The sequence below is a fragment of the Oncorhynchus masou genome, chromosome 18 (assembly GCF_036934945.1).
Source record: "Oncorhynchus masou masou isolate Uvic2021 chromosome 18, UVic_Omas_1.1, whole genome shotgun sequence".
Taxonomy (NCBI): domain Eukaryota; kingdom Metazoa; phylum Chordata; class Actinopteri; order Salmoniformes; family Salmonidae; genus Oncorhynchus; species Oncorhynchus masou.
This window is the reverse complement of record NC_088229.1, coordinates 44,088,203-44,103,724: the sequence shown is the minus strand read 5'-3', so window position 1 is coordinate 44,103,724 and position 15,522 is coordinate 44,088,203. Positions and strand designations below refer to the sequence as shown.

Sequence of the window (15,522 nt, the reverse complement as noted above, 5' to 3'; positions counted from 1 at the left end):
CACTTTCCACAAAAATGACAGTCAAGATATGAGTCGATGTCTCCATGTTGCCAATGAGCTTCAAATAGCATTGGTGGTATAGTGGTGAGCATAGCTGCCTTCCAAGCAGTTGACCTGGGTTCGATTCCCGGCCAATGCAGAGGAAGAGAAAGTCATCTCTTTTAGGGGCTGGATGTCATTTCAAGTGTACGACATTTGAATCATTATCGTTGTTCGTGGAAGTCAGAATTGCTCCAACATTCTGCAGGTTGTCAAAAATAATAAAAGTTGTGCGATGTTGAACCAACAAGTGCATATCAAAATAGATTTGCAGTCCATCGCCAAAACCATTCAGCCACCTTGTCCTGCGCCCAAGAGGTGATAGTTGGCGTTCCGACCAGTGGCCCATATAGTCTTCTCACAAAAACATCTCTAGCTTCCGAACCGTTTAACCTACACAAATTCCTATGACCACTCTATGGAAAGGGGAGACCCTCACGAACACGGTGGTATTCTCAATTTTTCTCTACATCCCCCACAAGTGTCAGGAGACTCGTCTGAAGTCAGAACCGTCTATGTGCCAACTTCTGTTTGTAGAATCCAAAATCTTTGGGCTACAAACCAATGTGACCCCACTTGTCGCAATGTTCTCCGTTTTGCCCTACGTTCCCCACAAGTGTCACGGGACTAATCTGAAGGTAACCTGTAGTGATTAAAATGATAGATTTTTTAACCAGGGACCTCTCGCAACCTAAGCCATAATCATACCCCTAAACCAACGATCTGTTTGGTCAAAGAATTATCACTTTCCACAAAAATGACAGTCAAGATATGAGTCGATGTCTCCATGTTGCCAATGAGCTTCAAATAGCATTGGTGGTATAGTGGTGAGCATAGCTGCCTTCCAAGCAGTTGACCCGGGTTCGATTCCCTTGCCAATGCAGAGGAAGAGAAAGTCATCTCTTTTAGGGGCTGGATGTCATTTCAAGTGTACGACATTTGAATCATTATCGTTGTTCGTGGAAGTCAGAATTGCTCCAACATTCTGCAGGTTGTCAAAAATAATAAAAGTTGTGCGATGTTGAACCAACAAGTGCATATCAAAATAGATTTGCAGTCCATCGCCAAAACCATTCAGCCACCTTGTCCTGCGCCCAAGAGGTGATAGTTGGCGTTCCGACCAGTGGCCCATATAGTCTTCTCACAAAAACATCTCTAGCTTCCGAACCGTTTAACCTACAAATTCCTATGACCACTCTATGGAAAGGGGAGACCCTCACGAACACGGTGGTATTCTCAATTTTTCTCTACATCCCCCACAAGTGTCAGGAGACTCGTCTGAAGTCAGAACCGTCTATGTGCCAACTTCTGTTTGTAGAATCCAAAATCTTTGGGCTACAAACCAATGTGACCCCACTTGTCGCAATGTTCTCCGTTTTGCCCTACGTTCCCCACAAGTGTCACGGGACTAATCTGAAGGTAACCTGTAGTGATTAAAATGATAGATTTTTTAACCAGGGACCTCTCGCAACCTAAGCCATAATCATACCCCTAAACCAACGATCTGTTTGGTCAAAGAATTATCACTTTCCACAAAAATGACAGTCAAGATATGAGTCGATGTCTCCATGTTGCCAATGAGCTTCAAATAGCATTGGTGGTATAGTGGTGAGCATAGCTGCCTTCCAAGCAGTTGACCTGGGTTCGATTCCCTTGCCAATGCAGAGGAAGAGAAAGTCATCTCTTTTAGGGGCTGGATGTCATTTCAAGTGTACGACATTTGAATCATTATCGTTGTTCGTGGAAGTCAGAATTGCTCCAACATTCTGCAGGTTGTCAAAAATAATAAAAGTTGTGCGATGTTGAACCAACAAGTGCATATCAAAATAGATTTGCAGTCCATCGCCAAAACCATTCAGCCACCTTGTCCTGCGCCCAAGAGGTGATAGTTGGCGTTCCGACCAGTGGCCCATATAGTCTTCTCACAAAAACATCTCTAGCTTCCGAACCGTTTAACCTACAAATTCCTATGACCACTCTATGGAAAGGGGAGACCCTCACGAACACGGTGGTATTCTCAATTTTTCTCTACATCCCCCACAAGTGTCAGGAGACTCGTCTGAAGTCAGAACCGTCTATGTGCCAACTTCTGTTTGTAGAATCCAAAATCTTTGGGCTACAAACCAATGTGACCCCACTTGTCGCAATGTTCTCCGTTTTGCCCTACGTTCCCCACAAGTGTCACGGGACTAATCTGAAGGTAACCTGTAGTGATTAAAATGATAGATTTTTTAACCAGGGACCTCTCGCAACCTAAGCCATAATCATACCCCTAAACCAACGATCTGTTTGGTCAAAGAATTATCACTTTCCACAAAAATGACAGTCAAGATATGAGTCGATGTCTCCATGTTGCCAATGAGCTTCAAATAGCATTGGTGGTATAGTGGTGAGCATAGCTGCCTTCCAAGCAGTTGACCTGGGTTTGATTCCCGGCCAATGCAGAGGAAGAGAAAGTCATCTCTTTTAGGGGCTGGATGTCATTTCAAGTGTACGACATTTGAATCATTATCGTTGTTCGTGGAAGTCAGAATTGCTCCAACATTCTGCAGGTTGTCAAAAATAATAAAAGTTGTGCGATGTTGAACCAACAAGTGCATATCAAAATAGATTTGCAGTCCATCGCCAAAACCATTCAGCCACCTTGTCCTGCGCCCAAGAGGTGATAGTTGGCGTTCCGACCAGTGGCCCATATAGTCTTCTCACAAAAACATCTCTAGCTTCCGAACCGTTTAACCTACAAATTCCTATGACCACTCTATGGAAAGGGGAGACCCTCACGAACACGGTGGTATTCTCAATTTTCTCTACATCCCCCACAAGTGTCAGGAGACTCGTCTGAAGTCAGAACCGTCTATGTGCCAACTTCTGTTTGTAGAATCCAAAATCTTTGGGCTACAAACCAATGTGACCCCACTTGTCGCAATGTTCTCCGTTTTGCCCTACGTTCCCCACAAGTGTCACGGGACTAATCTGAAGGTAACCTGTAGTGATTAAAATGATAGATTTTTTAACCAGGGACCTCTCGCAACCTAAGCCATAATCATACCCCTAAACCAACGATCTGTTTGGTCAAAGAATTATCACTTTCCACAAAAATGACAGTCAAGATATGAGTCGATGTCTCCATGTTGCCAATGAGCTTCAAATAGCATTGGTGGTATAGTGGTGAGCATAGCTGCCTTCCAAGCAGTTGACCCGGGTTCGATTCCCGGCCAATGCAGAGGAAGAGAAAGTCATCTCTTTTAGGGGCTGGATGTCATTTCAAGTGTACGACATTTGAATCATTATCGTTGTTCGTGGAAGTCAGAATTGCTCCAACATTCTGCAGGTTGTCAAAAATAATAAAAGTTGTGCGATGTTGAACCAACAAGTGCATATCAAAATAGTTGCAGTCCATCGCCAAAACCATTCAGCCACCTTGTCCTGCGCCCAAGAGGTGATAGTTGGCGTTCCGACCAGTGGCCCATATAGTCTTCTCACAAAAACATCTCTAGCTTCCGAACCGTTTAACCTACAAATTCCTATGACCACTCTATGGAAAGGGGAGACCCTCACGAACACGGTGGTATTCTCAATTTTCTCTACATCCCCCACAAGTGTCAGGAGACTCGTCTGAAGTCAGAACCGTCTATGTGCCAACTTCTGTTTGTAGAATCCAAAATCTTTGGGCTACAAACCAATGTGACCCCACTTGTCGCAATGTTCTCCGTTTTGCCCTACGTTCCCCACAAGTGTCACGGGACTAATCTGAAGGTAACCTGTAGTGATTAAAATGATAGATTTTTTAACCAGGGACCTCTCGCAACCTAAGCCATAATCATACCCCTAAACCAACGATCTGTTTGGTCAAAGAATTATCACTTTCCACAAAAATGACAGTCAAGATATGAGTCGATGTCTCCATGTTGCCAATGAGCTTCAAATAGCATTGGTGGTATAGTGGTGAGCATAGCTGCCTTCCAAGCAGTTGACCCGGGTTTGATTCCCGGCCAATGCAGAGGAAGAGAAAGTCATCTCTTTTAGGGGCTGGATGTCATTTCAAGTGTACGACATTTGAATCATTATCGTTGTTCGTGGAAGTCAGAATTGCTCCAACATTCTGCAGGTTGTCAAAAATAATAAAAGTTGTGCGATGTTGAACCAACAAGTGCATATCAAAATAGATTTGCAGTCCATCGCCAAAACCATTCAGCCACCTTGTCCTGCGCCCAAGAGGTGATAGTTGGCGTTCCGACCAGTGGCCCATATAGTCTTCTCACAAAAACATCTCTAGCTTCCGAACCGTTTAACCTACAAATTCCTATGACCACTCTATGGAAAGGGGAGACCCTCACGAACACGGTGGTATTCTCAATTTTTCTCTACATCCCCCACAAGTGTCAGGAGACTCGTCTGAAGTCAGAACCGTCTATGTGCCAACTTCTGTTTGTAGAATCCAAAATCTTTGGGCTACAAACCAATGTGACCCCACTTGTCGCAATGTTCTCCGTTTTGCCCTACGTTCCCCACAAGTGTCACGGGACTAATCTGAAGGTAACCTGTAGTGATTAAAATGATAGATTTTTTAACCAGGGACCTCTCGCAACCTAAGCCATAATCATACCCCTAAACCAACGATCTGTTTGGTCAAAGAATTATCACTTTCCACAAAAATGACAGTCAAGATATGAGTCGATGTCTCCATGTTGCCAATGAGCTTCAAATAGCATTGGTGGTATAGTGGTGAGCATAGCTGCCTTCCAAGCAGTTGACCCGGGTTTGATTCCCGGCCAATGCAGAGGAAGAGAAAGTCATCTCTTTTAGGGGCTGGATGTCATTTCAAGTGTACGACATTTGAATCATTATCGTTGTTCGTGGAAGTCAGAATTGCTCCAACATTCTGCAGGTTGTCAAAAATAATAAAAGTTGTGCGATGTTGAACCAACAAGTGCATATCAAAATAGATTTGCAGTCCATCGCCAAAACCATTCAGCCACCTTGTCCTGCGCCCAAGAGGTGATAGTTGGCGTTCCGACCAGTGGCCCATATAGTCTTCTCACAAAAACATCTCTAGCTTCCGAACCGTTTAACCTACAAATTCGTATGACCACTCTATGGAAAGGGGAGACCCTCACGAACACGGTGGTATTCTCAATTTTCTCTACATCCCCCACAAGTGTCAGGAGACTCGTCTGAAGTCAGAACCGTCTATGTGCCAACTTCTTTTTGTAGAATCCAAAATCTTTGGGCTACAAACCAATGTGACCCCACTTGTCGCAATGTTCTCCGTTTTGCCCTACGTTCCCCACAAGTGTCACGGGACTAATCTGAAGGTAACCTGTAGTGATTAAAATGATAGATTTTTTAACCAGGGACCTCTCGCAACCTAAGCCAACGATCTGTTTGGTCAAAGAATTATCACTTTCCACAAAAATGACAGTCAAGATATGAGTCGATGTCTCCATGTTGCCAATGAGCTTCAAATAGCATTGGTGGTATAGTGGTGAGCATAGCTGCCTTCCAAGCAGTTGACCCGGGTTCGATTCCCGGCCAATGCAGAGGAAGAGAAAGTCATCTCTTTTAGGGGCTGGATGTCATTTCAAGTGTACGACATTTGAATCATTATCGTTGTTCGTGGAAGTCAGAATTGCTCCAACATTCTGCAGGTTGTCAAAAATAATAAAAGTTGTGCGATGTTGAACCAACAAGTGCATATCAAAATAGATTTGCAGTCCATCGCCAAAACCATTCAGCCACCTTGTCCTGCGCCCAAGAGGTGATAGTTGGCGTTCCGACCAGTGGCCCATATAGTCTTCTCACAAAAACATCTCTAGCTTCCGAACCGTTTAACCTACAAATTCCTATGACCACTCTATGGAAAGGGGAGACCCTCACGAACACGGTGGTATTCTCAATTTTTCTCTACATCCCCCACAAGTGTCAGGAGACTCGTCTGAAGTCAGAACCGTCTATGTGCCAACTTCTGTTTGTAGAATCCAAAATCTTTGGGCTACAAACCAATGTGACCCCACTTGTCGCAATGTTCTCCGTTTTGCCCTACGTTCCCCACAAGTGTCACGGGACTAATCTGAAGGTAACCTGTAGTGATTAAAATGATAGATTTTTTAACCAGGGACCTCTCGCAACCTAAGCCATAATCATACCCCTAAACCAACGATCTGTTTGGTCAAAGAATTATCACTTTCCACAAAAATGACAGTCAAGATATGAGTCGATGTCTCCATGTTGCCAATGAGCTTCAAATAGCATTGGTGGTATAGTGGTGAGCATAGCTGCCTTCCAAGCAGTTGACCCGGGTTATGATTCCCGGCCAATGCAGAGAAAGAGAAAGTCATCTCTTTTAGGGGCTGGATGTCATTTCAAGGTACGACATTTGAATCATTATCGTTGTTCGTGGAAGTCAGAATTGCTCCAACATTCTGCAGGTTGTCAAAAATAATAAAAGTTGTGCGATGTTGAACCAACAAGTGCATATCAAAATAGATTTGCAGTCCATCGCCAAAACCATTCAGCCACCTTGTCCTGCGCCCAAGAGGTGATAGTTGGCGTTCCGACCAGTGGCCCATATAGTCTTCTCACAAAAACATCTCTAGCTTCCGAACCGTTTAACCTACAAATTCCTATGACCACTCTATGGAAAGGGGAGACCCTCACGAACACGGTGGTATTCTCAATTTTTCTCTACATCCCCCACAAGTGTCAGGAGACTCGTCTGAAGTCAGAACCGTCTATGTGCCAACTTCTTTTTGTAGAATCCAAAATCTTTGGGCTACAAACCAATGTGACCCCACTTGTCGCAATGTTCTCCGTTTTGCCCTACGTTCCCCACAAGTGTCACGGGACTAATCTGAAGGTAACCTGTAGTGATTAAAATGATAGATTTTTTAACCAGGGACCTCTCGCAACCTAAGCCATAATCATACCCCTAAACCAACGATCTGTTTGGTCAAAGAATTATCACTTTCCACAAAAATGACAGTCAAGATATGAGTCGATGTCTCCATGTTGCCAATGAGCTTCAAATAGCATTGGTGGTATAGTGGTGAGCATAGCTGCCTTCCAAGCAGTTGACCCGGGTTCGATTCCCTTGCCAATGCAGAGGAAGAGAAAGTCATCTCTTTTAGGGGCTGGATGTCATTTCAAGTGTACGACATTTGAATCATTATCGTTGTTCGTGGAAGTCAGAATTGCTCCAACATTCTGCAGGTTGTCAAAAATAATAAAAGTTGTGCGATGTTGAACCAACAAGTGCATATCAAAATAGATTTGCAGTCCATCGCCAAAACCATTCAGCCACCTTGTCCTGCGCCCAAGAGGTGATAGTTGGCGTTCCGACCAGTGGCCCATATAGTCTTCTCACAAAAAACATCTCTAGCTTCCGAACCGTTTAACCTACAAATTCCTATGACCACTCTATGGAAAGGGGAGACCCTCACGAACACGGTGGTATTCTCAATTTTTCTCTACATCCCCCACAAGTGTCAGGAGACTCGTCTGAAGTCAGAACCGTCTATGTGCCAACTTCTGTTTGTAGAATCCAAAATCTTTGGGCTACAAACCAATGTGACCCCACTTGTCGCAATGTTCTCCGTTTTGCCCTACGTTCCCCACAAGTGTCACGGGACTAATCTGAAGGTAACCTGTAGTGATTAAAATGATAGATTTTTTAACCAGGGACCTCTCGCAACCTAAGCCATAATCATACCCCTAAACCAACGATCTGTTTGGTCAAAGAATTATCACTTTCCACAAAAATGACAGTCAAGATATGAGTCGATGTCTCCATGTTGCCAATGAGCTTCAAATAGCATTGGTGGTATAGTGGTGAGCATAGCTGCCTTCCAAGCAGTTGACCCGGGTTTGATTCCCGCCAATGCAGAGGAAGAGAAAGTCATCTCTTTTAGGGGCTGGATGTCATTTCAAGTGTACGACATTTGAATCATTATCGTTGTTCGTGGAAGTCAGAATTGCTCCAACATTCTGCAGGTTGTCAAAAATAATAAAAGTTGTGCGATGTTGAACCAACAAGTGCATATCAAAATAGATTTGCAGTCCATCGCCAAAACCATTCAGCCACCTTGTCCTGCGCCCAAGAGGTGATAGTTGGCGTTCCGACCAGTGGCCCATATAGTCTTCTCACAAAAACATCTCTAGCTTCCGAACCGTTTAACCTACAAATTCCTATGACCACTCTATGGAAAGGGGAGACCCTCACGAACACGGTGGTATTCTCAATTTTTCTCTACATCCCCCACAAGTGTCAGGAGACTCGTCTGAAGTCAGAACCGTCTATGTGCCAACTTCTTTTGTAGAATCCAAAATCTTTGGGCTACAAACCAATGTGACCCCACTTGTCGCAATGTTCTCCGTTTTGCCCTACGTTCCCCACAAGTGTCACGGGACTAATCTGAAGGTAACCTGTAGTGATTAAAATGATAGATTTTTTAACCAGGGACCTCTCGCAACCTAAGCCATAATCATACCCCTAAACCAACGATCTGTTTGGTCAAAGAATTATCACTTTCCACAAAAATGACAGTCAAGATATGAGTCGATGTCTCCATGTTGCCAATGAGCTTCAAATAGCATTGGTGGTATAGTGGTGAGCATAGCTGCCTTCCAAGCAGTTGACCCGGGTTCGATTCCCGGCCAATGCAGAGGAAGAGAAAGTCATCTCTTTTAGGGGCTGGATGTCATTTCAAGTGTACGACATTTGAATCATTATCGTTGTTCGTGGAAGTCAGAATTGCTCCAACATTCTGCAGGTTGTCAAAAATAATAAAAGTTGTGCGATGTTGAACCAACAAGTGCATATCAAAATAGATTTGCAGTCCATCGCCAAAACCATTCAGCCACCTTGTCCTGCGCCCAAGAGGTGATAGTTGGCGTTCCGACCAGTGGCCCATATAGTCTTCTCACAAAAACATCTCTAGCTTCCGAACCGTTTAACCTACAAATTCGTATGACCACTCTATGGAAAGGGGAGACCCTCACGAACACGGTGGTATTCTCAATTTTTCTCTACATCCCCCACAAGTGTCAGGAGACTCGTCTGAAGTCAGAACCGTCTATGTGCCAACTTCTGTTTGTAGAATCCAAAATCTTTGGGCTACAAACCAATGTGACCCCACTTGTCGCAATGTTCTCCGTTTTGCCCTACGTTCCCCACAAGTGTCACGGGACTAATCTGAAGGTAACCTGTAGTGATTAAAATGATAGATTTTTTAACCAGGGACCTCTCGCAACCTAAGCCATAATCATACCCCTAAACCAACGATCTGTTTGGTCAAAGAATTATCACTTTCCACAAAAATGACAGTCAAGATATGAGTCGATGTCTCCATGTTGCCAATGAGCTTCAAAATAGCATTGGTGGTATAGTGGTGAGCATAGCTGCCTTCCAAGCAGTTGACCCGGGTTCGATTCCCGGCCAATGCAGAGGAAGAGAAAGTCATCTCTTTTAGGGGCTGGATGTCATTTCAAGTGTACGACATTTGAATCATTATCGTTGTTCGTGGAAGTCAGAATTGCTCCAACATTCTGCAGGTTGTCAAAAATAATAAAAGTTGTGCGATGTTGAACCAACAAGTGCATATCAAAATAGATTTGCAGTCCATCGCCAAAACCATTCAGCCACCTTGTCCTGCGCCCAAGAGGTGATAGTTGGCGTTCCGACCAGTGGCCCATATAGTCTTCTCACAAAAACATCTCTAGCTTCCGAACCGTTTAACCTACAAATTCCTATGACCACTCTATGGAAAGGGGAGACCCTCACGAACACGGTGGTATTCTCAATTTTTCTCTACATCCCCCACAAGTGTCAGGAGACTCGTCTGAAGTCAGAACCGTCTATGTGCCAACTTCTGTTTGTAGAATCCAAAATCTTTGGGCTACAAACCAATGTGACCCCACTTGTCGCAATGTTCTCCGTTTTGCCCTACGTTCCCCACAAGTGTCACGGGACTAATCTGAAGGTAACCTGTAGTGATTAAAATGATAGATTTTTTAACCAGGGACCTCTCGCAACCTAAGCCATAATCATACCCCTAAACCAACGATCTGTTTGGTCAAAGAATTATCACTTTCCACAAAAATGACAGTCAAGATATGAGTCGATGTCTCCATGTTGCCAATGAGCTTCAAATAGCATTGGTGGTATAGTGGTGAGCATAGCTGCCTTCCAAGCAGTTGACCCGGGTTTGATTCCCGGCCAATGCAGAGGAAGAGAAAGTCATCTCTTTTAGGGGCTGGATGTCATTTCAAGTGTACGACATTTGAATCATTATCGTTGTTCGTGGAAGTCAGAATTGCTCCAACATTCTGCAGGTTGTCAAAAATAATAAAAGTTGTGCGATGTTGAACCAACAAGTGCATATCAAAATAGATTTGCAGTCCATCGCCAAAACCATTCAGCCACCTTGTCCTGCGCCCAAGAGGTGATAGTTGGCGTTCCGACCAGTGGCCCATATAGTCTTCTCACAAAAACATCTCTAGCTTCCGAACCGTTTAACCTACAAATTCCTATGACCACTCTATGGAAAGGGGAGACCCTCACGAACACGGTGGTATTCTCAATTTTTCTCTACATCCCCCACAAGTGTCAGGAGACTCGTCTGAAGTCAGAACCGTCTATGTGCCAACTTCTTTTGTAGAATCCAAAATCTTTGGGCTACAAACCAATGTGACCCCACTTGTCGCAATGTTCTCCGTTTTGCCCTACGTTCCCCACAAGTGTCACGGGACTAATCTGAAGGTAACCTGTAGTGATTAAAATGATAGATTTTTTAACCAGGGACCTCTCGCAACCTAAGCCATAATCATACCCCTAAACCAACGATCTGTTTGGTCAAAGAATTATCACTTTCCACAAAAATGACAGTCAAGATATGAGTCGATGTCTCCATGTTGCCAATGAGCTTCAAATAGCATTGGTGGTATAGTGGTGAGCATAGCTGCCTTCCAAGCAGTTGACCCGGGTTTGATTCCCGGCCAATGCAGAGGAAGAGAAAGTCATCTCTTTTAGGGGCTGGATGTCATTTCAAGTGTACGACATTTGAATCATTATCGTTGTTCGTGGAAGTCAGAATTGCTCCAACATTCTGCAGGTTGTCAAAAATAATAAAAGTTGTGCGATGTTGAACCAACAAGTGCATATCAAAATAGATTTGCAGTCCATCGCCAAAACCATTCAGCCACCTTGTCCTGCGCCCAAGAGGTGATAGTTGGCGTTCCGACCAGTGGCCCATATAGTCTTCTCACAAAAACATCTCTAGCTTCCGAACCGTTTAACCTACAAATTCCTATGACCACTCTATGGAAAGGGGAGACCCTCACGAACACGGTGGTATTCTCAATTTTTCTCTACATCCCCCACAAGTGTCAGGAGACTCGTCTGAAGTCAGAACCGTCTATGTGCCAACTTCTGTTTGTAGAATCCAAAATCTTTGGGCTACAAACCAATGTGACCCCACTTGTCGCAATGTTCTCCGTTTTGCCCTACGTTCCCCACAAGTGTCACGGGACTAATCTGAAGGTAACCTGTAGTGATTAAAATGATAGATTTTTTAACCAGGGACCTCTCGCAACCTAAGCCATAATCATACCCCTAAACCAACGATCTGTTTGGTCAAAGAATTATCACTTTCCACAAAAATGACAGTCAAGATATGAGTCGATGTCTCCATGTTGCCAATGAGCTTCAAATAGCATTGGTGGTATAGTGGTGAGCATAGCTGCCTTCCAAGCAGTTGACCCGGGTTTGATTCCCGGCCAATGCAGAGGAAGAGAAAGTCATCTCTTTTAGGGGCTGGATGTCATTTCAAGTGTACGACATTTGAATCATTATCGTTGTTCGTGGAAGTCAGAATTGCTCCAACATTCTGCAGGTTGTCAAAAATAATAAAAGTTGTGCGATGTTGAACCAACAAGTGCATATCAAAATAGATTTGCAGTCCATCGCCAAAACCATTCAGCCACCTTGTCCTGCGCCCAAGAGGTGATAGTTGGCGTTCCGACCAGTGGCCCATATAGTCTTCTCACAAAAACATCTCTAGCTTCCGAACCGTTTAACCTACAAATTCCTATGACCACTCTATGGAAAGGGGAGACCCTCACGAACACGGTGGTATTCTCAATTTTTCTCTACATCCCCCACAAGTGTCAGGAGACTCGTCTGAAGTCAGAACCGTCTATGTGCCAACTTCTGTTTGTAGAATCCAAAATCTTTGGGCTACAAACCAATGTGACCCCACTTGTCGCAATGTTCTCCGTTTTGCCCTACGTTCCCCACAAGTGTCACGGGACTAATCTGAAGGTAACCTGTAGTGATTAAAATGATAGATTTTTTAACCAGGGACCTCTCGCAACCTAAGCCATAATCATACCCCTAAACCAACGATCTGTTTGGTCAAAGAATTATCACTTTCCACAAAAATGACAGTCAAGATATGAGTCGATGTCTCCATGTTGCCAATGAGCTTCAAATAGCATTGGTGGTATAGTGGTGAGCATAGCTGCCTTCCAAGCAGTTGACCCGGGTTCGATTCCCGGCCAATGCAGAGGAAGAGAAAGTCATCTCTTTTAGGGGCTGGATGTCATTTCAAGTGTACGACATTTGAATCATTATCGTTGTTCGTGGAAGTCAGAATTGCTCCAACATTCTGCAGGTTGTCAAAAATAATAAAAGTTGTGCGATGTTGAACCAACAAGTGCATATCAAAATAGATTTGCAGTCCATCGCCAAAACCATTCAGCCACCTTGTCCTGCGCCCAAGAGGTGATAGTTGGCGTTCCGACCAGTGGCCCATATAGTCTTCTCACAAAAACATCTCTAGCTTCCGAACCGTTTAACCTACAAATTCCTATGACCACTCTATGGAAAGGGGAGACCCTCACGAACACGGTGGTATTCTCAATTTTTCTCTACATCCCCCACAAGTGTCAGGAGACTCGTCTGAAGTCAGAACCGTCTATGTGCCAACTTCTGTTTGTAGAATCCAAAATCTTTGGGCTACAAACCAATGTGACCCCACTTGTCGCAATGTTCTCCGTTTTGCCCTACGTTCCCCACAAGTGTCACGGGACTAATCTGAAGGTAACCTGTAGTGATTAAAATGATAGATTTTTTAACCAGGGACCTCTCGCAACCTAAGCCATAATCATACCCCTAAACCAACGATCTGTTTGGTCAAAGAATTATCACTTTCCACAAAAATGACAGTCAAGATATGAGTCGATGTCTCCATGTTGCCAATGAGCTTCAAATAGCATTGGTGGTATAGTGGTGAGCATAGCTGCCTTCCAAGCAGTTGACCCGGGTTTGATTCCCGGCCAATGCAGAGGAAGAGAAAGTCATCTCTTTTAGGGGCTGGATGTCATTTCAAGTGTACGACATTTGAATCATTATCGTTGTTCGTGGAAGTCAGAATTGCTCCAACATTCTGCAGGTTGTCAAAAATAATAAAAGTTGTGCGATGTTGAACCAACAAGTGCATATCAAAATAGATTTGCAGTCCATCGCCAAAACCATTCAGCCACCTTGTCCTGCGCCCAAGAGGTGATAGTTGGCGTTCCGACCAGTGGCCCATATAGTCTTCTCACAAAAACATCTCTAGCTTCCGAACCGTTTAACCTACAAATTCGTATGACCACTCTATGGAAAGGGGAGACCCTCACGAACACGGTGGTATTCTCAATTTTTCTCTACATCCCCCACAAGTGTCAGGAGACTCGTCTGAAGTCAGAACCGTCTATGTGCCAACTTCTGTTTGTAGAATCCAAAATCTTTGGGCTACAAACCAATGTGACCCCACTTGTCGCAATGTTCTCCGTTTTGCCCTACGTTCCCCACAAGTGTCACGGGACTAATCTGAAGGTAACCTGTAGTGATTAAAATGATAGATTTTTTAACCAGGGACCTCTCGCAACCTAAGCCATAATCATACCCCTAAACCAACGATCTGTTTGGTCAAAGAATTATCACTTTCCACAAAAATGACAGTCAAGATATGAGTCGATGTCTCCATGTTGCCAATGAGCTTCAAATAGCATTGGTGGTATAGTGGTGAGCATAGCTGCCTTCCAAGCAGTTGACCCGGGTTTGATTCCCGGCCAATGCAGAGGAAGAGAAAGTCATCTCTTTTAGGGGCTGGATGTCATTTCAAGTGTACGACATTTGAATCATTATCGTTGTTCGTGGAAGTCAGAATTGCTCCAACATTCTGCAGGTTGTCAAAAATAATAAAAGTTGTGCGATGTTGAACCAACAAGTGCATATCAAAATAGATTTGCAGTCCATCGCCAAAACCATTCAGCCACCTTGTCCTGCGCCCAAGAGGTGATAGTTGGCGTTCCGACCAGTGGCCCATAGTCTTCTCACAAAAACATCTCTAGCTTCCGAACCGTTTAACCTACAAATTCCTATGACCACTCTATGGAAAGGGGAGACCCTCACGAACACGGTGGTATTCTCAATTTTTCTCTACATCCCCCACAAGTGTCAGGAGACTCGTCTGAAGTCAGAACCGTCTATGTGCCAACTTCTGTTTGTAGAATCCAAAATCTTTGGGCTACAAACCAATGTGACCCCACTTGTCGCAATGTTCTCCGTTTTGCCCTACGTTCCCCACAAGTGTCACGGGACTAATCTGAAGGTAACCTGTAGTGATTAAAATGATAGATTTTTTAACCAGGGACCTCTCGCAACCTAAGCCATAATCATACCCCTAAACCAACGATCTGTTTGGTCAAAGAATTATCACTTTCCACAAAAATGACAGTCAAGATATGAGTCGATGTCTCCATGTTGCCAATGAGCTTCAAATAGCATTGGTGGTATAGTGGTGAGCATAGCTGCCTTCCAAGCAGTTGACCCGGGTTTGATTCCCGGCCAATGCAGAGGAAGAGAAAGTCATCTCTTTTAGGGGCTGGATGTCATTTCAAGTGTACGACATTTGAATCATTATCGTTGTTCGTGGAAGTCAGAATTGCTCCAACATTCTGCAGGTTGTCAAAAATAATAAAAGTTGTGCGATGTTGAACCAACAAGTGCATATCAAAATAGATTTGCAGTCCATCGCCAAAACCATTCAGCCACCTTGTCCTGCGCCCAAGAGGTGATAGTTGGCGTTCCGACCAGTGGCCCATATAGTCTTCTCACAAAAACATCTCTAGCTTCCGAACCGTTTAACCTACAAATTCCTATGACCACTCTATGGAAAGGGGAGACCCTCACGAACACGGTGGTATTCTCAATTTTTCTCTACATCCCCCACAAGTGTCAGGAGACTCGTCTGAAGTCAGAACCGTCTATGTGCCAACTTCTGTTTGTAGAATCCAAAATCTTTGGGCTACAAACCAATGTGACCCCACTTGTCGCAATGTTCTCCGTTTTGCCCTACGTTCCCCACAAGTGTCACGGGACTAATCTGAAGGTAACCTGTAGTGATTAAAATGATAGATTTTTTAACCAGGGACCTCTCG

The 15,522-nt window shown here is 44.1% G+C and overlaps 12 non-coding genes across 12 annotated transcripts; all 12 read left to right on the top strand.

Moving 5' to 3' along the window:
* The first annotated feature begins 67 nt into the window (after positions 1-67).
* On the top strand, positions 68-139 carry trnag-ucc (transfer RNA glycine (anticodon UCC)). Its single transcript has one exon. It is a non-coding gene; the product is annotated as a tRNA-Gly (tRNA).
* A 3,051-nt stretch (positions 140-3,190) lies between these two features.
* trnag-ucc (transfer RNA glycine (anticodon UCC)) lies at positions 3,191-3,262 on the top strand. Its single transcript has one exon. It is a non-coding gene; the product is annotated as a tRNA-Gly (tRNA).
* A 2,245-nt stretch (positions 3,263-5,507) lies between these two features.
* Positions 5,508-5,579, top strand: trnag-ucc (transfer RNA glycine (anticodon UCC)). The gene has a single exon. It is a non-coding gene; the product is annotated as a tRNA-Gly (tRNA).
* A 3,048-nt stretch (positions 5,580-8,627) lies between these two features.
* Positions 8,628-8,699, top strand: trnag-ucc (transfer RNA glycine (anticodon UCC)). The gene has a single exon. It is a non-coding gene; the product is annotated as a tRNA-Gly (tRNA).
* A 709-nt stretch (positions 8,700-9,408) lies between these two features.
* On the top strand, positions 9,409-9,480 carry trnag-ucc (transfer RNA glycine (anticodon UCC)). Its single transcript has one exon. It is a non-coding gene; the product is annotated as a tRNA-Gly (tRNA).
* A 708-nt stretch (positions 9,481-10,188) lies between these two features.
* On the top strand, positions 10,189-10,260 carry trnag-ucc (transfer RNA glycine (anticodon UCC)). Its single transcript has one exon. It is a non-coding gene; the product is annotated as a tRNA-Gly (tRNA).
* A 707-nt stretch (positions 10,261-10,967) lies between these two features.
* On the top strand, positions 10,968-11,039 carry trnag-ucc (transfer RNA glycine (anticodon UCC)). Its single transcript has one exon. It is a non-coding gene; the product is annotated as a tRNA-Gly (tRNA).
* A 708-nt stretch (positions 11,040-11,747) lies between these two features.
* trnag-ucc (transfer RNA glycine (anticodon UCC)) lies at positions 11,748-11,819 on the top strand. The gene has a single exon. It is a non-coding gene; the product is annotated as a tRNA-Gly (tRNA).
* Positions 11,820-12,527: 708 nt separating this feature from the next.
* On the top strand, positions 12,528-12,599 carry trnag-ucc (transfer RNA glycine (anticodon UCC)). Its single transcript has one exon. It is a non-coding gene; the product is annotated as a tRNA-Gly (tRNA).
* Positions 12,600-13,307: 708 nt separating this feature from the next.
* trnag-ucc (transfer RNA glycine (anticodon UCC)) lies at positions 13,308-13,379 on the top strand. Its single transcript has one exon. It is a non-coding gene; the product is annotated as a tRNA-Gly (tRNA).
* A 708-nt stretch (positions 13,380-14,087) lies between these two features.
* Positions 14,088-14,159, top strand: trnag-ucc (transfer RNA glycine (anticodon UCC)). The gene has a single exon. It is a non-coding gene; the product is annotated as a tRNA-Gly (tRNA).
* Positions 14,160-14,865: 706 nt separating this feature from the next.
* trnag-ucc (transfer RNA glycine (anticodon UCC)) lies at positions 14,866-14,937 on the top strand. Its single transcript has one exon. It is a non-coding gene; the product is annotated as a tRNA-Gly (tRNA).
* Positions 14,938-15,522: the final 585 nt, after the last annotated feature.